The 23,178-nt window shown below is 50.1% G+C and overlaps 1 protein-coding gene across 2 annotated transcripts in view; it reads right to left on the bottom strand.

The window, feature by feature from the left end:
• AMZ2 (archaelysin family metallopeptidase 2) overlaps positions 1–23,178 on the bottom strand; it is a 414,175-nt gene that overhangs the window by 385,759 nt on the left and 5,238 nt on the right. Inside the window, exons 2-3 of one of the 2 annotated variants that reach the window (XM_085617284.1) lie at positions 19,525–19,609; positions 17,289–17,424 (exon numbers count right to left, since the gene is read on the bottom strand). The exons of the other annotated variant lie outside the window; for it this stretch is intronic. The gene's annotated coding sequence lies outside the window, so the exon portion shown is untranslated. The remainder of the gene's footprint in view (positions 1–17,288; positions 17,425–19,524; positions 19,610–23,178) is intronic. 2 annotated transcript variants of the gene reach the window in all.

Raw genomic sequence — 23,178 nt, 5'->3', positions numbered from 1 at the left:
ACAAAAAGAAGAGGGATAATAATAATAATAATACTGTGTGAATATGGGTGAGTAAGTGGGAATGCACCAACCTTATAAAACTGCCCTCACACATAGCATGGGGGGGGGAGAGAGACAATACAACATACAGTGCCAGATCACAGGTGAAAAATTGTGCAGAAAAAGTGATATAAAACTGGTCTCAGGGAATCCTTATTACAATTTTAATATTAGGTACCCTGTCCAGATTTAAACCAAGAAAGGTGGATGCTGGGTTGGGGAGCTTATAATGAGACGCCAACCCCTCCACTCTGCATAAGTGTTGACATGTTTCAGCTGGCAAAAAGCAATACCCCAGCTTTCCTCAGGACTCTCACCACTGTGATCCCTGGGTGCTCACCCTTCCTTCTATAAATCCAGAAGAAAAGGGGATGTCACCTTTCATAGAGCCCCTCACATTTGGAAAGGAACCAAGTTTATTTAATTTATAATCCCGAACTGGTGGAGGAGTGACAACAGCTCCCTATTAGCACTCTTGCTTGCGAGGTGAGCTGTCGCCTTACGTAATCCGTCTCTCCTCCTGCACCGCGTTCCTCTAAATCTGGACAGGGTACATAATATTAAAATTGTAATAAGGATTCCCTGAGACCAGTTTTATATCACTTTTTCTGCACAATTTCTCACCTGTGATCTGGCACTCTATGTTGTATTGTCTTTCCCCCCCTATTGCTCCAGCGCTGGGCTGGTGCAGAGGTGTGTTAGCAGCGCTATGATGAAGCATGACACAGCTTGCTGTGTGTGAGGGCAGTTTTAGAAGGTTGGTGCATTCCCACTTACTCACCAATATTCACACATTATTATTATTATCCCTCTTCTTTTTGTGATTTACACACAGCATGCACATGCCAGCATCACGCACTGCACAGAGCTACATACAGTCATCATGTAGGCCAAGGGTGAGCTAAGTACACAACAGCAGAAATTTACATGAGTCGACCTGTGGGCACCACTCCAGGTACAAAGGTAAAAAGCGACGTTCGCACTACTGGCCGTTATGAAACACATGGGTATGCTGCCACCACCGCGCTAATGTCGCTTAACTTCAGACAAGGGCAGTAGCTCTCTATCATTATGAGAGTAGTGCTTGGTGTGCCCCTCCTGGTCTTGCAAGGGCATATTACCATGAGACAGGCCTAGATCATTGCCCACAAACTTGATCCGTATGCGCCCATGACTAAAATCAGCACCAGGGGTCAAGATATCCATGGAACTGGGGTACATAAGGGTGCAGGTCTCTCACCATGCAGGGGACTTTTCCGTTTCGAAAGGTCCTCACAAAATTTCTAAGGGTAGCCCTTTCTCCACTCTTCCTCAATTCAATATCTAGCTCACCAACTAGACCCATCGTCAAGAATGTGGACTATACACTCCCAGTGTCTTTGGAAGCTATAGCCACGCTGCATCTTGTGCCATGCTAAGCCAAGGGAATTCCAAAATGGATTTCACTAGTCCTAGCAACCATACTAACATGAACACTAGCTAACATATTTGTGCCACTAATTCACTATGCATATATGAATGTAACACGCACACAGAATATCGTGGAAAAGGTCCGGATGTTACATGGAAGCAGTGCGCTTTACATGAATGAGTCTGGTAGGTGACCCTCTTCTCTTGGCACAGGAAAAAAGATTGGTCTAGGACTATTAATTCACAAAACTCTGTATACTACTACTCAGGACCTGGACGGTAGTCCCATTTTGACAAAATAGGGCATGCTTTTTGCGCCACTCCAGGTCTCAGAACAGGCTCTGGATCTTGGCATTACCATGGACAGGCTCAAGCCTTCAGTAAATACGCTAAATTCGTTTGTTGGCTTAACCAGTAAAGAAAAAGTCAGGAAAGCAACTTTACATGCAGTCTCTTCACTCTGGACAGGAGCAGAAGCCCATATGTCATGCAGGGGACATTCCCATCCCATCCCAGAAGCCTAAATGACGTGGAGGCACGTCGTCCTTCTCTAACATGCATCTCAGGCATTGTTGAGGTGCCCAAGTCACTGAAAGATGAGGACCTTTACAGGACAAAGACCTGGTAATAATCTTTTTTTTTTAAAACATTGTTATGGTTTATTGCAACAATAACAACATGCTACCTTCACATATATTATTGCAACAATATCCCGCGAGCAGTGGGGCGTGGCTAGCCAGCCAACATGGTGGACGCAATCTCTTAGTGCTCCAGCCGAAATCCCCTATTATCCGCAATAATCCTCCTACCTGCGCGCCATCCGCGCTGGTAATGTGTGGACTCCGACTCTGGTAGAGCTACTGCGGCCGGATCGGACCCACTTGTACCCTCTTCGTTGCTGTGGCTGCGGTTGCAGACAGGAGACTGGACACGGCTCCCGCGTGGTGAGGCCGCGCTTCTGCGACCCCCGGAAGGCGGCGGCTGCCCACGCTGGGACCGATGCTGGGCTGGAGTGGTGCAGCTGTATTGCGGTGAGCCCTGAAAGGCGGTGGGCGCCCGGGCTGAGATAGCCGCTGGGCTGTGAATCCTCCGGAGAGGAGGGAAGGACCTAACCCACGCTCCTGGGCCCAGTGTTGGAGGCGGACGAAGCTGCGCCCTGCCATCAGCGGTGAGCCACCCGGCGGAGGCTACACAACAGCCTGAAGTACTGAGAGGCCCGCGGACCCCTGGGCGACCGCAGATCTGCGCCCTGTGGCTGTGTGTCGGGCGGGGAACGAGCGGAGAAGGAGGTGGCTTCTATGGTACGTGCCGGCGCTGAGAGGTAAAGGCTGCCCTTCCGGGAAGAGACGAGACCTGCGCCTTACCTCGTAGAACCCCGGAGGCGTGAGACGTGGTGGCCTTGGTGACGGCGGAGGGGGAGCGGGCACCTATAATGTGTGACCCCTCAAGTGCGCCTGCCCTGGACTTCTGGTGAGCGCTGAGGAGGTGGAGCCATGTGGGGTGAAGGACGTGCTCTGGGCCTGTGCGGGGCTTTGTGCTGTGGCCCTGTCGGCGCCAACTCCGCAACTGAGACCAGCGGAGCGTGGCTGGGGAGTGTGCTGGGCCACAGTCAGACCTGCTGTTAGCCCCCCACGGAGAAGCTGAGACCCGCTGAGTTACGCGGGCGGTTGGCCTGCAGCGGGAGACATACATAGCAGCTGCACTGACGCCCTGGCCTTTTTCTGCGCCCCGCAAATAATGTTCGGTGGTTGCTGCCCAGCTGGTGGGGGCGGTCGCGGGGAGCGCAAGCATTGCTAACAGGCTGTTGCATGGGGTGCAACACTGCCCCTTGACGAGGAACTCCCGTCCCGCTTCCGGACCTCGGCCTGGAACGTGCTAGCCCCTGTTGGCCCACACACGCAGCCCCTTCTGGTCCCCGTTTGGCGCCAACCCATAGACATGCAGTTGTGGTCTCTCTCGCTGTCTTCGCAGAAAGAGGTGCAACTGGCGGGCTGGAGGCGCCCACAATTGAAACACACTTCTACCACTAAAGTGCCGTGACAGAGGACCTCCGTGGGTGCGAACCTGCTGCTGGGGGCTGCTGCGGATCATCACCCGCGGAGCAGACGCGAACCCGGTGTACTGATGGCCTCCCATGCTGGGGTAGCACTTGGGGCCTCCTTCTAAGCACATCACCCGAGAAGCGCACATCTGTCAGCCAGTCGACCTTTCTTTGACGCGGCCGACGCGGCCACGCCGCAGGCACGCCCACTCTGCTGGACGCTGGCTGCAGATGCCCACGGCACAACAACTGGTGATGGGCCATATGCGTGCTAAGATGCAGCAGGGACCGCTGCGCACTACTACTCCCGACCATACGCACTTGCGAAGCAAGAACGATGAAGGGCTGACATCCGCAGCGCTCGCGGGCAAATGGACTTTGTCCTTGCAGCGGTGGAGAAAATAGGGGTTGCCTTAGACCACACCAGGACATCTCTGGAAAACCGGATTGACAAAGTCACCTCGGATTTCACGCTCCTGCATGCGGATCACCGCAAACTGGTGGATACAGTCATCGCCCAAGGGCAAACGCTCAAGGAACTGCAGCCAGTCACCCGCAGTCATGCTGCTGCTCTGCAAGATATGTTGGATCGCATCCAGGCATTAGAAGACAGGGCAGAGGATGCGGAAGGGTGCTCCCGCCGCAACAATATCTGCGCTGTGGGTCTGCCGGAGGGAGAAGAGGGGAGAAATCCAGAGCAGTACGTGGAGACCTGGCTTCGCGCACTAATGCCGCCGGGAAAACTGTCGACCCAATTTGCGGTGGAAAGAGCCCACCGGGTACCCACGCAGAAGCCCCGGCCGGGAGCCAGGCTGCGCCCATTCATGTTCAAACTCCTCAACTACAGAGACAGAGATGCGATACTACGAGAGGTTGGAAATATGGACGTCTCGCTGTGGGCGACAGCCAGGTCATGTTTTTCCCGGACTATACTGCTCTTGTGCAACGTCGCAGAAACAACTACATGGCAGTGAAACGTCAACTCAGGGAACTGGCGTTGCTGCACTCGCTCTTGTTCCCCACCAGATTGCGAGTGGTTGAGAAAGGTAAAACCCGCGGAGGCATGGGACTGGCTCGAGGAGTCTGGGCTGTGGACGGGAACGAGGCCGGCTGATCCAGGAGAAGGCACCCAGCCGGGCAAGAGAGACAGGCGGCGCAGACGACACGGGACCACACGCAAGACAATGCCGAGAACAGCAGCCCTAACCCCGGATAAAATGAAACTGGAACGTCAAAATGCGCTGAAAGTAGTTACAACAATCGCCAGCCCAAGTCCCGCGGACCGTCTGGACTCCTACGAGGGACATGCGGTGGTGGTGAGCGACTCATCGTCACCGTCAACTGCAATCTCTGAGGACTTCTGCGGGCCAGAAGTTACCCCGCAAACTGCAGACGGTATCATGGACTGAGAAAACGCTTATGCTACACCATGCGGTGCACCGCTCACGCAAGTAGCTCACTTTCTGTTGCTGTGGGGCGGGGGTGGGGCGGCAATGTCACCAATTGTGTGTGCCCGCTGGGTTGGTTGGGGGAGTCACTCGGTTTACCGCCAGACGCCCCTCGGGTCCCTTCACCAATCAGTAGATTGCACGCGAGAACCCTCTTGCTCCTCACCTGTATCTTGCTAACCACACAGGCTACTCTGGTGACACTTAGGGCTTTAGGGCTGACAGAATTTTGCTCGTACTCTTACTAATACCGATGTTTTTGCTGCTCTTTTAAATGTGCTCAATTGATTGCTCTTTTTACTGTGTTTAATCTGTGATAATTTTTATATTTGCGAAATTTGCACACTCGTGAGGAGATACTTTTGGGGGCATTCAATATTGTAATTCTCGCTGCCGTGTGAGCCTCCTCACTTCCGGCGGGACTGAACTAGGCGCCATTTTTTCTTGACCGCGCTCTAGTCTCCCCACCACCGGCAATATTTAAATGCACGCTGCACGTTCGCAGGTGCTTTAGGGCTGACAGAATTTTGCTCGTACTCTTACTAATACCGATGTTTTTGCTGCTCTTTTAAATGTGCTCAATTGATTGCTCTTTTTACTGTGTTTAATCTGTGATAATTTTTATATTTGCGAAATTTGCACACTCGTGAGGAGATACTTTTGGGGGCATTCAATATTGTAATTCTCGCTGCCGTGTGAGCCTCCTCACTTCCGGCGGGACAGAACTAGGCGCCATTTTTTCTTGACCGCGCTCTAGTCTCCCCACCACCGGCAATATTTAAATGCACGCTGCACGTTCGCAGGTGCTTTAGGGCTGACAGAATTTTGCTCGTACTCTTACTAATACCGATGTTTTTGCTGCTCTTTTAAATGTGCTCAATTGATTGCTCTTTTTACTGTGTTTAATCTGTGATAATTTTTATATTTGCGAAATTTGCACACTCGTGAGGAGATACTTTTGGGGGCATTCAATATTGTAATTCTCGCTGCCGTGTGAGCCTCCTCACTTCCGGCGGGACAGAACTAGGCGCCATTTTTTCTTGACCGCGCTCTAGTCTCCCCACCACCGGCAATATTTAAATGCACGCTGCACGTTCGCGCAGCGGACGAGCGCAGCGGGCGCGCCGTTGGCGTGCCGAAGGCGCGCCTAAGGCAAGCCCGTCTGCGCCCGTCAGCAGCCCGACGGGAGCCGGGGCCAGTTATGCTGCCCATTTCAGGGAGGAGGATTCTCGCAACTGGTCCTACTCACGTGAGTGTCTTATCCAGATGCGGGGGTCATCTTGGAATCCGAAGCAGCTCCCTAATTTGTATGGGTCGCAAGACTTTGTGTGCGAGGCGTGTGGCTTCTGCCTTGAGTTGGGTGTGGGTTCTGGCACTAAAACATCTAACTCCCCTGTCATTTCGGCGGCGCTACTCAATGCACGCTCTCTGAAAAAGCACCACGCAGAAGTGTTTGAGCTTCTAGACGATAAAGCTCTGGACTTTCTATTTCTCACAGAGACGTGGCTTGACAATTCCTCCGACCCTATTGTCACATTGGCCATTCCCTCGGGGTATAAAATCAGCAGATTAGATCGTACTACAGGGAGAGGAGGGGGTTTGGCTGTTATTTTCAAAGAGACGTGGGCGTTGGATAAGTGCTCGCTCAGCACGTGGGTGGGCTGTGAAGTTCTTGACTTTAACCTCTGCTGTTCGGCCCACTTTTCTCTGGGTGGGTCCCTGATCTACCGTCCTCCGGGAGTAGCCCATGCTTTCCTCCAGGCCTGTGTGGAGGCGGTCTCTATGAGAGCTCTACAGTTCTCCCACTATGTGATTCTTGGCGACATCAATATTCATTTCGATCAACATAATTTAAAAGACACACGCGATTTTCTGGACATTTGCCATTCTGCGCAGCTCTCTCAATGGGTCGATCAGGCTACTCATATTGGGGGACATATTCTTGATCCTATCTTTTCCAACTTCCCTATTTCAGTCAAAGCTCCACTCCCTGTCCCCTGGTCGGATCATTTTCTAATCCCCTTCTCATGGGTGGTGACCCCGCCCGGTGTCAGTCCAATGGTCAGCCACAAACCAGCATTCAAGAAGGTTGACCCCCTTCTCTTTGCTAAGGCGCTGGCGGCAAATAGGCCACCTCTGTCACAAGACCTTGACCAGTGTCTTGATGCCTTTTCTAACTGGCTGTTGGGCTCCTGGGCGGCCATTGCCATACCCACCTCGGCTAGACAGTCTAGAGCTTCCCCCTCTAAACCCTAGTTTACGGAGGATCTGCGTCTCCTCAAACAGGGTTGTAAGAAATTGGAGCGCGCCTGGCGTCTTGGTAATTATTGTCCGCTAGCGAAGAAGCAACTCAGGCTAGGTCAAAAGACTTATTATAAAGCGATTTCTTCTGCTAAAAGGGCTTTCTTCGCCAGTCGAATTATTCAAGCCAAGAACAACTCGAAAGAAATTTTTTCCATCGTCCAAAGCTTTCTGTCCCCTGTGGCGCAGAGCTGCATCCTACCTGCAACAACTGATTGGTGCGAGACGCTCTCTACTTTTTTTCGAGACAAGATTTTAAAGATACAAAACAGCTTCTCTGCCTCGCTGGCTTCTACTGGGCCTATGGCTCCTTCTGTCTCCTCTCTCTCTGCTCCAGTGATTCTGCCTACTATTCACTCCTTCTCCAACTTTTCCCCGGTGGATCTCCCGGGCACTCTGAGAATTCTTCAGGGTCTGAAGTCCGGTTCTCCGGACGATCCTTGCTCTGCAAGACTCCTGGCTTCGGTAGCAGAAACAGTCAATGAGGAAGTGAATTTTATTATTAATCTATCCTTGCAGGAGGGCAGGGTTCCTAGTTGTTGGAAGCAGGCCAAAATCCTCCCTTTACTGAAGAAATCGACTCTCGATCCTTCAGTGCCAGGAAACTACAGACCCATTTCTCTCCTCCCTAGTCTGTCTAAAGTCTGTGAGAAGATAGTGAACAGACAGTTGTCTGAGTTTGTCGAAAGTGCGAATCTCCTTCATCCTGCACAATCGGGTTTCCGGCCTTCCTTCAGTACGGAAGGTGCTCTTCTGGAAATCTCTGAAGCAATTCGGGACTGTCTAGATGCCGGCGGGAAGGCTGCCCTTGTGCTGCTCGACCTGTCGGCAGCCTTTGATACTGTCCCCCATTCGTTGTTGCTGGACAGACTCTCGAAGATTGGTGTGTCGGGCCCGGTCTGGGACTGGATCAAATCTTTCTTGGATGGCCGCTACCAGCAAGTCTGGTTACCCCCGGCGGCTTCAACACCACTTTTAGTTGGTACAGTTGTTCCCCAGGGCTCGTCCCTTAGCCCCCTCTTGTTCAATATCTATCTTACTCCTCTGGTCTTTTTAGCAGAGGGGCTGGGGGCCAAGGTCATTGCATATGCCGACGATACGCAACTTCTGTTCACCTGGGACAAACAGGGGTCCTCAGTGGCCCGTATACAGAGGTGTCTCTCCTCGGTCTTTGATTGGATGGCGTCGGCTCATTTAAAATGCAATGAGGACAAATCCGAGGTGTTGATGTTTGGTGACTTCCCCTCTGGATTCAGGGAGGCTATTTGGCCACCTGAGTTCCCACCACCTGTGTCTAACAGCCAGACCGTTAAGAACCTGGGCATTTTTTTCGACAATAACCTTTCCTTTTCTAGCCAGGTTACTCGTCTGACAGGTTGTTGTTTCGGTCTTCTCAAAATTTTGAGAAGATTTCTTCCGTTGCTGCCTCAAGCGGCTAGGGAATCTGTGGTTCGGGCTCTTATTTTGTCCCGCTTGGACTATGCCAATGCCCTCTATGCTGGACTCCCAGCCTATGCTCTCAATAAGCTTCAAGTTACCCAGAATGCGGCTGTCCGCCTGCTGGGGGGGCTGGGTCCCAGACAGAGTGTTCAGGGTTACCGTCGCTCCCTCCACTGGCTTCCGGTCAGAGCCCGGATTGTTTTTAAATCTCTTACCCTTGCACATCGTGCCCTGCACAGTCGGGGGCCAGGATACCTTCAGAAAAGGTTCTCGTTCTACGTGCCGGAGCGTAACTTGAGGTCTTCTTCCCTCAGGCTTATGAAGGTGCCGCGTTTCCAGCGACATAGACTAGGTGGCGCCTCCCTGGTTTTGTTTGCGGCACGCGCCTGGAATGAGCTCCCCCTTTCTCTCCGATTGGTTGAAGACTCTGGGGCTTTTAAAAAACTACTTAAAACTTACCTCTTCTCGTAGGGTCGAGTTTTTATTTTTGTCATCCCTGAATCGCGCCGGGACACTCTTCGAGTATCTGTGCGCGTAATAAAAGTAAATAACATAACATAACATAACTTATTAATGGCGCACTGCACACACAGGACACGGGGGGACAGCGACAGCAAGCCGTTACCTACACACACACACACCCCTCCGGGTCACACCCTTAACTAGTTTTCACCTACGCAAGGTAGCATAAGTTTGGACGGACGCACACGCAAAGTTCGCCCCAGCCGTTATGTTTTTTACTGTTCACATATTGTTGTTACCTCAGACCGGTGCTTTCACACTCCACCACATTTTATGCTCACTGGCGCATGCCCCGCCCCTGGTTCCCCCAGCGACCATCCACTCCAGCCGTGACGCACGTTAACATGCTCACGTGGAACATACGAGGCATGCACACCCCCACATGGCGATACTCCATCTTTGCCTACCTCCAGCGACACTCAGTCAGAATCGCTCTCTTACTAGAGACACACATGACACAGCCAGAGTTAGATAGGCTGCGGAGGCGTTGGAGAGGTCAAGTGTATGGTAACATGTATTCGGTGCATGCAAGAGGCACCCTCGTATGAGTTAGGGCGGGTGTCCCGTTCGTTAGTACGGGCGTGACAATAGACCCTGACGGCAGGTACACCCTTGTACGGGGCTCACTCAATGGTCAACCCTTAGTGCTGGCTTTGATCTATGCCCCGAATGTCGACCAGATACCCTTCCTCACACAACTGTCGCTGGAACTGAGCCACTACGCTGAGCTCTCCTGGCTGATAGGAGGGGACTTCAATTCAGTGCTCGACGTGCACCTCGACTGGTCCTTTCCTCCTCTTCGTACCACGTCAGCTGTCTCCATGACGCAGGCACTCACTGACTGGCTCTCACACTGGGCGATACTAGATATCTGGCGGGCCCTTTACTCCACCGAACGCATCTACTCCTATTATTCAAAGACACACGACCTACATGTGCAATTAGATAGAATGATGGGATCTCAGTCTTTGCTACCGCTGGTTGTGAAATCAGAATACTTGGGGCGGACACATTCCGATCATAACCCCCTGTGGCTCCAGTTCAGCTGGGACGCTGATCGGCCTCCCATACCCACATGGCGGCTCCAACCTACTGCGTTGGAGGACCCCGAATTCCGCTCCTCATTGGGGAATGCTATCCTTACATACTTTGAACTTAACGAAGGCACAGCGAGCAATGCGATGGTGGAATGGGACGCCCTTAAATTAACGCTTAGGGGTCACTGCTCGGGGGCCACATAGAATATGCGAAAGAAACTGGCGCAGTCACTCACCCACATCGAATCCCAACTGTTACAGTATGAGGGGGAGGGCAGTGGCAGGCACGCAAACTGTTTGGTGGACCTTCAGACGCAACATGCAGCGCTTTTGGAGCACTTGAGGTGCCTTAATTATGCGGCACATACAGCCCGCACGCACGCCGCGGCGGATAGGGCAGGACGTCTACTCGCCTGGCTCTTAAAACAAGAAGGCACCCGCACCCCGATCACATCTGTGCGCACGTAGGAGGGAGACCTTGTGTATACACAAAGGGAGATTCACAAGGTTATGGTAGACCACTACACTCAAAAGTTCATTGCTCGGGGGACGACCTAGAGCGGTTCTTCGAACAGGCCCAGCTGCCCACAGCCTCCGATACACATCAAGAGGCCCTCAATTGCCCCCTCACCCTGGAGGAAATAGGCGACGCGCTCTCCTCCATGACCTCTGGGAAGACACCGGGTCCGGATGGCCTACCCACCGAGTTCTACAAAACCTCCCGGGAGTACCTAGTGCCGCACCTCCACACGCTGTACGCAACGGCGCTCGAGAATGGCACGTTACCCCCCTCGATGCGCGAAGCCTACCTGGTGTCTTTGCCCAAACCAGATCGGGACCCCACAGACCTGGGATCCTACAGGCCGCTAGCACTCCTCAACGTTGATTGTAAGATCCTCGCCAAGGTGTTGGCGGAGCATTTGGCGCCAGTGGTCTCCGACCTGGTCCACAGGAACCAGAACGTCTTTATGCCTAAGGGCAGCACGTCGTTGAACCTGAGGAGGTTTTTCAGGGTAGCCGCAGATGGTATACAGGAGTGGACCAAAGCGGGTTGCCTAATATTGGACCTGGAAAAGGCATTTGATTGCCTGGAGTGGCGCTACCTCTCAGTGTTACTAATGCGCTACGATCTTGGATTGGGCTTTCTACAGATGGTGGGCCTTTTATATAAGTATTCCACGGTGAGGGTGCGATTGGGCCCGTACATCTCTGGCGCCATACCAATCTGCAGGGGTACCCGGCAGGGGTGCCCACATTCGCTACTCCTATTCGCTTTGGCGATGGAGCCCCTGGTGGCGACCTTGCGCGATGCCCTTGGAGATGGCATACCACTAGGGGATGCAGTTCACCAGGTGTCGCTCTATGCCGACGACCTGTTGGTGTATGTGAGGGACATAAACGATATCCCACCCCAGTTAGCCGGCACCTTGCAAGACTTTGCTACTATCTCGGGTCTTCGGGTGAATGCCAGTTAGTCCTGTCTTTATGCGTTCGGCGAGGGGAGGCAAGATCCAGGATACACCCTAAATGGTACTAGGGTACAGTGGAGAGGAGATACATTTCGATACTTGGGACTCCGGATCTACCGTCAGCCGGCAGACCTATTTGATGGCAATCTGGGCAGGACCTTCACGGCCATTAAGTCACAGGTGCGCTTTTGGGGCACATTGCCGCTAACAGTCACAGGTAGAGTAGCGCTGTCCAAAATGGTGATCCTTCCACGGTTACTGTACTATTTCGCTAACCTGCCTTTATATGTTCCCGCAGCCTTTTTTGCTAAACTGTCGCAACTACTTAGAGACTTCATCTGGGGGAACAGTAGACACAGGATGTCACTAGCGAAACTCTATCTCTCCACGGACCAAGGGGGCCCGGCCGTGCCCTGCTTTGAGCACTACTATTTAGCTGCTCAGCTGCAGTGGATCGCTCACTGGTTGGCGGATAGGGGTCGGGAGGACACCGCATCCACACTGCCCCCACGCTCTTTGGAGCAGCTTCTGGCGCTGTTCCACCCAGCCACCAAGTCAGCGACGCCGACCCCGCTCCTCCTCGCGGTGGCATACCGATGTTACCGTAGGAGCTTATTCCTCACTAGAACTTTGGTCCCCTGTGCGCCGGCAATACCGCTGGAAGGATACCCTAGTGGGACAGGATCGCTCACCTCCCTCGCGCTTGCACACTGGCGGGATGCGGATATACAGACCTTGGGCGACCTGTACCGAGATGGCGCGCTCCTCCCGTAATGATTCTCTGGTCGAGGTCGGGAGATTGCCACCGGGACAATTCTCAACTCACCGCTCATTAATCAGGGCCCTGGCTGCTAAATGGGGTGATATGTCCACAGAACCCAGCCAACACCTAACCATACAGTATCTACACGTCATGGGGCGAGGCAGACACCTGGTCCGTTGGTTCGCAGTGTCACTACGCACACATTCGGCGATCACCCTAGAACCTCTCTGACGCAAATGGGAACTAGATCTAGGGAGACAGTTGGCGGATAAGGAGTGGGAAAGAGTATTGAAAGGTCCAGTACGCATACCCAGAAACATGCGCCTCCGACAGATACAGTTGTTCATTGTACACAGGGGATATCTCACCTCTGCGGCTCTCAACAAATACTTTCCCTGCAATGACGCGGTGTGCCCTGGATGCGCCCAGCCAGGGGCTGATCTAGTCCACATGCTGTGGAGTTGCTGCAAATTACACACATCCTGGCACACAATCAGCGAGTCACTGCGCATAAGTACGGGTCGCGACATACCCTTTGACTGGACAGTTTACCTGCTGCACCACTTCCGCAGAACCCCGACCACCGAAGTGACGTCCCGGTTTCTTGACCTGGGGCTTGCGGTCGCAAAGCGACTTCTGACCAGGAGGTGGAAAGCGCAGGACCCACCTCATCCACAGGCCTGGAGGTGCTCGCTTGCTGCGTGGGCCGGAGCGGAGGGAACCGCCATTCGCCGGGAGGAAACGCTGGGGTTGAGGAAGACGCCCATAGCTGCACAATGGGAGGAATTGCTCCAGGCACTCCGGCGAACCAGGGAGGCATGCCCAGGGGGACGATCTGAGGGGACGGATACACATCCGGGATAGGCAAAGGAGGTTCTGCTGGAGCGAGATCGTAGTGTTCCACGTATGACCAATACCTAAACAGGTACCATGGGAGAGCATAGCTAGAAACATGGTTGGGAGCAACAGCTAAGCTGCTGTACACCAGAATGGGGGATGGGGGAACAGGGAGGCGGTGGGGATAGGCACATTCATACTGGCACCGGTCTATGTTGAGGTTGTTGGGGTTTTTAACTGTTTCACTTAAATCGATATCTGTTCAGAAGTCCGTACCGATTCGTTTGAGAGACCTCATGCGTTGTATTGATGTAACTGTGTTTTCATTGTACTGTAACCTGCTATGTTCATGGTATGAGCTGTTCATGGGACTCACGAACATTCTGGTGCGACAAGCACCCCAGGGACTGCTACAACCCTCTACCTCCTTGCACCTGATATGTATTTCAGTATCAGTAATACGTGCTCTGATGCATGCTTCAGTACAGGAGCGAGTCGCATTGATGTAAATGTAAACTGAAAGTCAATAAAAACAGATTTAAACAAAAAAAACAATATCCAGCAAGCAGTCAATGTCATGCCTTGTTAGAGCGTCTCCTGTTCAGCCTAAGCTACAGAGCTAAATAGCTGGGTTTCCCTCTCCGATTCCTCCCTCTCTCCTCTTGGTATATGGGTGTACCTTTGGTCGTATCCGTGATTGAAATAAAATATTTTATACTTATATTTGCGTATTTGATTGATATGGACTTGCTTTGTATTTTTGTGAATTGTTTTGAGGTCCAAATTTTAAAAACTGCTCAGATGGGGGTCCCGCCTTCCAGTAGTGATTCATTGGCGGAGAGGACTGAAGTCAAAAGGTTAAGAACTGCTGGCTTAGAATATTGCATCTACCAGTTTCTTGGTTCATTTATTGGGATAATGAAACACCTATAACAATTCCAAAATGCTGCTGCGAGACTTGCACTGCAGTAGCCTTGATTCTCTTCAGCATCTTTGGCACTGAGAACTCTTCATTGGCAGCCTGTTTCAAAAAGTGTGTCTTTTAAGTTGGTCCGATTGGTTCTCCATGCCTTCTCTTCTCTTGGCCCAAGCTATCTCCACATCAATTTCCAACCATACCACCCTACTTGCAACTTGAGGTTCTCCCAGCCTGTGGTAGTTGCTAAGTTCTGCCAATCCAGAGTGGGTGCCCAAGCCGTCTGGGTAGAGATGGCTTAGCTATGGAACTCTTTGACTTTGTTTTTGTGTACTTTTCACAAGCAATTACCCTTTCAGAAAGCCTTGAAAACCTGGCTTCTTGCACAATTTACACACTGTTTTTTGCTAATAATATACCTTAGCGCAAGAACACCTTTTAAAATATTAGTCATTCTATAAATATTATTTACATTAAATTACATATTACCTGATATCCGTACGAAGAGTGGCCACAACATGGGATTCTCAATTATAAACCCCCTTGCTCTTTCTAAGAAGCAATTCTGAGGCAGTTTCAGCATGCGCCATTTGTTGGGTCTTCCCTTACACCAGCATATGTTGGATCTCATTTTGCGTTAATTGAAATATTCGGACATTACGGTTCCCAGACTCCTGTCCAGGCTCTGTCCTATTGATGATATGGACAAGACCATCCTTGAATCTGTGGATTCCTTGGTTGTGTATACATTTTTGGCTGAATACATTATTTTGAAGGCTCCAACTGATAAAACAATCATTGGCAATTCCAAAAAGTCAAGATTTTGGGACTTGTTGACCTTGACAATGGCTCTAGTCATGCTGTATAGAATCCCTGATCTGATGCTGTGCAGCACAGCTTTTGCATTTTCTAAAATAAAAAGAAGGCTATGACTCGACCAGTTGCGCTATTTCGTTGGTGCACGTAGCAGACAAGCCCGTGTCTACAAAATGTAAAGCAAGTTGAGAAAAGCCACACAGAGGGGTGGGGAGGGCAGAATCAAAAGAGTACTGTGGAAGAAACAGAAGGTTAGTGCAGGTCAAGCAACACAGGGGTGCAGGTGCTGGGTAACAACATGGAGGGCGCAGGTGGGGAGAAGCAACATAGAGGGTACAGGCAAGAGGAAGCAAATGAAGAGAGGAATGTGGGAGGAGCAAACAGACAAGAGTGCAATATGGAGCAAGAGGAGAAGTACTTGGGCAAAAAAAGCAGCACTGGGGATAAGCACATCATGGTAACACAGCAGAGGTGGGGGGGAGACATACACGGGCAGCGAAAGAGCAACATGAGAGAGCGCGGCAAGTGAGAGAAGTACACAAGGAAGGCAGCTAGAAAATGTATGCACTCTTGTAGAGTGTTTAAGCAAAAAGAAAAAGGTTACACCTGCAAAGGGAGTAAGGGTAATGGGTAGTTTTAAGGATATGATTAACGCGGTCATACGCTAGGGAAGGAACAAACACAGGAAGAGGACGGAAAGCCCACCTGCACTAACGAATAAGAAGCAAGCAAATGACAGTGACAACAAATTCAATCAATGATATGCAATGTGTGTGCTGTAAGCCCACTGCAAGCTAACATAAAGTGCATGCGCTGCCTCATATGCGAGACCTAGCATTTACACAGTCATGGACTAGGACGAATCTTTCCATGAGAGGAGGGATTTTAAGAACTTTTAAAGCCATTCAGTAAGGGTAAAAGCTTCATCTTAATTTGAATCCATGGAATGACAAGTGGAATATCTGTCTAATGTTTCGTCTGACCTAGTGTGAATATCTACTCTGGCAGAAGATGCAACGATTGCGGCTCGAAGAAATATCAAAGTAAAGGATTGGCACAATGATACAATGCAGAAAGCTTCAACGTGGGGGCATATCTTCTGAAGCGGTAAAACTATTTGGATAACAAGTGGAAGAGAAATTTCAATTAAGAAGAAAAAAATCAATATTCTAGAGTGATAGGAAATTCAAAAAGTTGGAGCAAAAGGAGAAGCCTTCCTCGCCAAATAAATCTCAGTGCTTCCGACTATGCTGAAAATGAACCACAGTGGCCAGTTGGAGGAGGGATAGACCTTTTTAGTTGCCTGCCTGGCAACTACCCACTTCAGATGCCTGCGTCCTGAGGATTTGTGAGGGGGGTGGATGGGGTTATTGGATCCATTTTTTCAGGTCAGCCGGAGACCTTGATCATTTATACATCGTGCCTCCTCAATATGATCAAGAAGGAAGCAATGATATCAGCGATTCATTCCCTAATAGTGAAGAAAGCAATCGGATCTGTCCCAGTGCTGGGGCAGGAAAATGGAGATTCCACAGTCATCTTGATTCTAAAGTCCACAGGAGGTTTCAGGCTGGTTACAGATTTAAGGAAAGCCATTAAGAGTATTCTGAAAATCCCATTCAAGATGGAGACTCTTCAAAGGATATTCCTTTGATTCTGCAAGGAGTTTTCAGGGTCACTCTGGATCTCTTTGATGCATACTTCAACATTCCCATTGCAGTACGTCATCAGAGGTTTCTGAGGTTCTGCATTTTAAGGAAACACCATATAGTTCCATGATCTGCCATATGGTGTCAGATCTGCCCCAAGAGTTTTTACAAAGATGATGACTCGTTTGATTTCCCTTGGTCATCTTAAAGGCTGACAGTTGGTATGTTCCCTGCTATCTAGACGAGTGGCTGTTTCATGCTCCATCAAAGGAAAAAGCAAGCAATTTAAGAATGTTCAATTCTATATAGGTTAATTATAAAGTATCAAAATGTCAGGTAAATCAACTGCAACACAAGACATACACATCAGCCCACTTCAGAAATGGTGTGCCTTCCAGCAGACAGCAGAGAAACTCAGTCTGTTTCCCTATTCCTTTTGTCCCAACATCATGCCCAGGAACAGCTTTGGCTAGTCATACAAATACAGAGTCATGTGTTACAACATCCTTGGGCAAGGTTACATCTTAAACTGCTCCTGGTACATCTGCCGAAGTTCCGGAGTCTTAAACTGATTAAGTGCAAAAAGAAAATTTCACTGACAGTTCAAATCTGCATGCATCTTCAGCTGTAGATAAAGCCAGGATCACTAGGCAACAGCTTTTCTCTTCATCCAAGTTTTTCTAAAGTGGTGACAAGGGATGTCAGCATACGATGTTGGGGAACAACATTGATGAACCTGCAGGTGCATGAAAATAGAGTTACTATGATTCAAAATCTTCAAATTGGAGAGAACTGTCTGGAATTCTTTGAAGACTGTCTCATTTTCAAAGTCTTCGTCAACTCCAGCATGTTCTAGTCCAGACAGACAACCTGGTCGTCATGACATAAGCAAATTGCGGGTACTAGTCTGCCTAACTGGTAGTGATGAAGATTGAAGCAAGGGAGCAACATCACATATTTCACCTGAAAGCTGTCAATTTGAGCCCACAAGACAATCTGCAGAAGGGCAGATTAAGCATAATCTTTCTCTCATACCAAAATCTTTCTCTTTCTCCAGAGATATTTTGGGTAATATGCCAGATATTTCAAGACCGCTTTCTAAATCAATTTGCTTCACCAGATCTTCCAAGATTGTGTTCTTGATTTCCTGAACCAGGAATCTTGTGGAGTAGATGCCCTGTTTACACACTGGCCACTTCTACTTTATGCCTTTTCTCCTATTCCACAACTTCTCCTGAGAGTTCAGGAAGGAGCAGCAGAGGTGAAAGTGGCTTCCATTTTGGCCTCACAGAACTTGGTTCCCTCTACTGCAACCCATGAATCTGTTTCCTGTTTGGAAACATCCACACTCTACATTTCCTCTACAAGCACCAGGATGTCTTTCTATTCAACGCCTTTCTCTATCACTATGCAGGTTGAGAAGACTGGGTTGCAAAGTAGGGACATACCATTCTACTTTGCTTGGGCCATTCAAAGATCTAGCCATCCTTCCACTCTTAAAGGCTACTCTAAAGACTGGAAGCACTTTTAGAACTGGAGTACTATAAAATATTTTCTCCTATCAAGTGTAACGTTTTGGGGATTTCATAAGAAGCTAGCTGTGGCAACCCTTAAGGCTCTGTGGGCATCAATCAGAGCTTTTGGTGAGCCTTGGGGAGGAGGGGTCTAGAGGGGGAGGAGATTCTATGTTTTAGAATGCTGAAAGGTTTTTCTATTTCCAGACTTTTACTGCAACCTACTCTCCCTCCTTGGGATTTGCTCCTGGTTTTTAAGGATCTCGCTGAGGGTGCCTTTTTGAGCCTCTTAATTAACTTGAGTTGGAATTTGTGACCATGAAAGTGGCCTTTTTGGTAGCAATTACTTCTGCTATAGGTATTGGGGAGCATGGTGCCCTCTTATGTAAACCTTTTTTTTCTACAACTTTAAAGAATGGTATAATGTTGAAACAAACCCTAAATTCACACCCAACATGGTATTAATGGCCGAGAGACATCAAGAGATTATGTTTCCTGTGGTTGTAGCCTTCTCTTTCCCAGGAAGAGAGCCTGGTACATATATATTGGATGTTAAGGGAGCAGTTTAGGTTGACATGGGGTATTTTGGACACTTTAGTTTAACTCACACAATCTTTTTATTACTATGGGGGGTACAGGACAAGGCCAGAAAGTGTTGAATATTTCTATTAGCTCATGGATTTGATCTCTTGCTTCAATGGCATACATTGTACCGGACATCCCTATGCCGAAGGTTTTTGAAGGATCTACCAGAGGTGTTGCTGCTTTTTCGGCTGAGGTTCAAGGGGTTGCTTTATTACACATTTATAGAGAGACTGCTTGGGGCTTCAACTCACACCTTTATGAAACTTTATCATAGTTATGAGTTGGGGCTGAAGGGTTGTTATTTTGGATAAAGTATTTTGAGTTCTGATTTTAGTGATGCAGAAATATTATTTTCCATTAATAAAGTTTCAGTCCAGAATTATTAGTGACCGTGTATATTATGACTGTGCATCAAACACACAAAAGGTGTTGGGAGGGATGCTTGCAATAAGTCCAACTACTGGCAATTGCTTGGGGTAGCATTCCAACCCATCGTTATTTTGCCCACCATGCCACCTCAGTTTGGACCCAGCCAATCCTTGCGGAGCTTCGTATATGAGGTTGTGGGAATCAAAGGTGTACGGTGCCAGGCTGACTGGCTGTGTCCTTGTAGTCAGGAAGGAGCAGATCCATTGGAGTGCGTTTACTTGGCGTCTGATGTTGTGTAGCAGTTGGATGAGTATGGGCTGGAAGACAATATCAAATACTGTGGGGAGGTCAAGTAGGGCGAGACTCACTGTGTCTCCTCTGTCCAATCATGCAGATGTCATCAGTGGCAGCGAGAAGGGCAGTTTCCGTTCTGTGGTTGAATCTGAAACCAGACTGAGTGGTGTCAAGGAGTTAGTGTCAAGGAGTTAGTGGTAGCAGAGGTATTCAGTGAGCAGCTGTGATTTTTTCAATGTTTTAATGGTTTTGCTCTTCAGTAGCGCCTTTACATACAAAGATAATGTGATTTAATGATTACACATACATTGCAGCTTAAATCACAGTATGGTTCAGTCCCAACAGGGGTCAGCAGCGGTAATGGCAATAGGCAGTCAAGAGCAAACTGGGGAAGTAAAAAGAGAAACAACAAAATGACAGAAAGCGCTTGGCCTTACTGTGGTATTACAGGTGTCCCAGGGTAGTGAAGGAGTGTCACTCTCCCTATCGGACATTATCCCTCCCAACTGCCCTCCTGCATGTGGCCACAAGTTATCACCTTGAATGCCCAGCTTGAGCAATGACATCAGTGTGCCTACTTCGCACACCTATAAGTGTCTGTGTCATGTTGTGCGATCATCGTCAGTTTCAGTGAGGTCACTGCAGGCATCAGCTATGGGACGTTTGTGAAGCTCCAACTTGGAGTGTTGCCTTAGGTTTAGCCCACCTGCTAACCTCAGCCTTCCAACGACAGTGAGGGGCCCTACTACAGATTTCACGAGCATTGTGCCGCACTGGAGTGGAGACGTGGATACAGGCCCAGCAGGCAGGCCTCTATAGTTAAAGCCGGAGGTGTCCCCTCCACTCTCCCCAACTCTGTGTCACAACCGCTGTCTAGAATCCTGCCACCAATGGGCACTTCCAAGCCATATGCAAGAAATCATGGTCCAGCGTGTGGCATAGGGGGCACACGTTGTCTGTCATCATGAAGATAGTATTCAACCTGCAAGATAAGTGATGTGCAAGTAATTGAATTGTGTGTAGCAGTATCAAATGTTTCTAGAGATCTTATGTGGATGGGCCTGCATCTGTTCCCACTCCTTGTCCCGCAGCTCCCTGCCCAGCACACCCTCCCAGTATGTCCTCTGCTTCATCGGGGTGGAGGCGGATATTGCCTGCAGCTACTTGTACAACCAAGATACAAGTTTGCGTCCGCCTCCGAATGTCAGCAGCACCTGTAAAACTTTATGGGTCCTTGGTTCTGTGTGGCTGCCACTACATAGAATCTCCAGAGATCGCGCCAGGGGTCCATAGTTCAGACACTGCGATTCCAGGACCTTGTTCTCCTCAGACAGCGAGTTTAGCTTTCGCAATCATCCCTCAGTTGCTCACTGTGCTAAGCCCCATATCCGTCCATTTTTGCATCCTCTGGGCTGTGAAATACCCTCCGTGAGCTATCGGGAGACCCACCATGGGGATCACAGAGGCATACGGCCGGCATGGTGCTGTCCTTCGCAGCGTCCTTCACCAGCATCGAAGAGCTATGGATACCAGCATGGTAGGCTTAGGTTTTGGCAGTCTGATGCTCAGTAGCAAGGCAATGAGTGCTGCCTCCCATTGTCTGTCACCCATCTGTCCCAGTTCGGCTAAGCTGCAGCTGTCTAGCCATAGTGCTATCCACTGCACCTGGGCGGTGAGATACAATAAATCAAAGTTCAGGGCACCAAGGCCTTCCAGCTAAGTAGGTCACCGAAGGGTGGTCAGCAGCACGTAATGCCTGCTCCAGTCACATACCAAATCCCTGAGTTTTGTGTTCGCAACCTTAAACCAAGATCGTAGGATCCATATGGGGAGGTTTGCAAAGTGATAAAGCGTACGTGGAAGCACCCCCATCCTAGACAAGGCGATCCTTGCCATGATCAGCAGTTTCACAGTACACCAGAACTCTATGCTGGCCCAGAGGGTTTGCAGCACACTTCCCAGGTTGCCCTCGTGAACTTTTGCCTCTTTGTGGTAAACCTGCACCCCCCCAGGTACTTAAAGGTGACTGATTCCCAGTGAAGTCCTGCGCACAGTACCTCTGGCAGGGCAACTCGGGAGTGCGGCACTAGTGGGAAAGGGAAGAATTTGGACCAGTTCACAAAGACCAGAAACCCTGCTCGGGTTTCACACACCAGGGAATGCCGGTTTCCGCCGTCTGTAAATATAGAAACATGTCATCAACATAAAGCGATATGCAGTGGTCCCATTGTGCAACCGAAGCCCCTGGACCCATCTCTCCATCTGGACTATACGTGCAAACGGATCCAGTCCAGCGCAAACAGCATAGGGGTAAGCGGACAATCATGTCTTGTTCCCCTGTGTTCTCCGAACGGTCCCGAGATACAGCAATTTGTCCAGACTGCAGCCCACGCCTCCGCGTACAGGAGTGACACCCCATTTTCCCATCCTCCTCCATGGGCCATCCACCACAGTACTGACATCAAATATCTCCAGTGAAGCGAGTTAAAGACTTGTTTTAAGTTGAACAACAACACCCTCGAGGTTGAGTGGGTCCCTGGATCCAACTCGTCAATTATTTGAACTAACCGCGTGATATTTAATGAGGTATTCCTTATAGGAGCTAACCCATTTTGGTCTTGGTAATGAGGGTCTGTAGGTAGGGCTCAAGGCAGTAAATGTCCAGTATTTGTAAAGCGCATACAATTACCCGAAGGTGTCAAGGCGCTGGGGACCCTCGGGAAGATTAAGCAGATTAAGGCAGTCAGTTACGACCGTACTAAGAATGTTATAGTCCAGTTTCAACATGGACAGGGGTCTAGAGGAGGAAACATTCAGCAACTTCTCACCTGGTTTGGGCATGGAAACTATCAATGCCGAGTTGTAGCCAGAAGCATCCCCTTTGCGCATGTCTCCTGCTACATAGGAAGCCTAGCACGGTGCCAGGGGAACAAATAACCGGTAGAACTGAGGCCATCAGTGCCTGGGGTCTTAATCACTTAATGCCATTCAGCCCAAAGCAGATAAAGGGGCCACAGGCGATCCCAGCCTAGGCCCCGCACAGAGTCTGCTGCTCATCGCCACCCTACAAGAGGCCGTTCACAGCAGCGAGGCGCCAGCGGCTAGGGTAGTCCGCTCAGACAAGGCGAGGAGTTCAAAGTGAGCGCACAGGGGATCCACTCTGCAGCAGTCCCAGGGCAGATCAGGCAGTGCTTCCAGCGGCGAGCAGTCCTCTTGGTGGCTCACGTAGGCCCCCAGCACAGCCGCATAGTCAAGCGGAGTCAGCCAGCTCCCCCAACGTTGTTCTCTGCACAGGCTGCAGGGCTCGTTGAGGTCCTCCACCATTCCTCTTCAAGGTCCCCCAGTGCCCTGGATTAGGGTGCAGCCATACACGGCCAAGCAGCACTAACGAAATCCACCACAGCCTGATACTGTGTATCTCCCAGGTCAGCAAAACAGCAAATCACCCATATCAAAGCTCACCAGTTACAGGGGTCAGCAGGAGGCTGCTGGGGATCCCAGTAGGCAGGATAAATGCGTATTATGGGCGTGGACTAGATAGCTCACTAGAGTCTTCCTATCTTTGCTCGCTGCTGACCATACCAACCCCTTCAGGGAGGCATTTGTTGATTATTTTCTCTAAGACCTTTGCCAGTAATGGTAGTGGGGTGATCGACCTTTAGCTGGTGAGTGTTAAGGGTCCTCGAAGAGTTTCATCAGCAATGGGAGCACAGTTTTGTCCTTCCAAG

This window comes from Triturus cristatus, chromosome 7 (assembly GCF_964204655.1).
Source record: "Triturus cristatus chromosome 7, aTriCri1.1, whole genome shotgun sequence".
NCBI lineage: Eukaryota > Metazoa > Chordata > Amphibia > Caudata > Salamandridae > Triturus > Triturus cristatus.
Note: the sequence above shows the minus strand (reverse complement) of the source record. Positions and strands in the feature narration are given on the sequence as shown.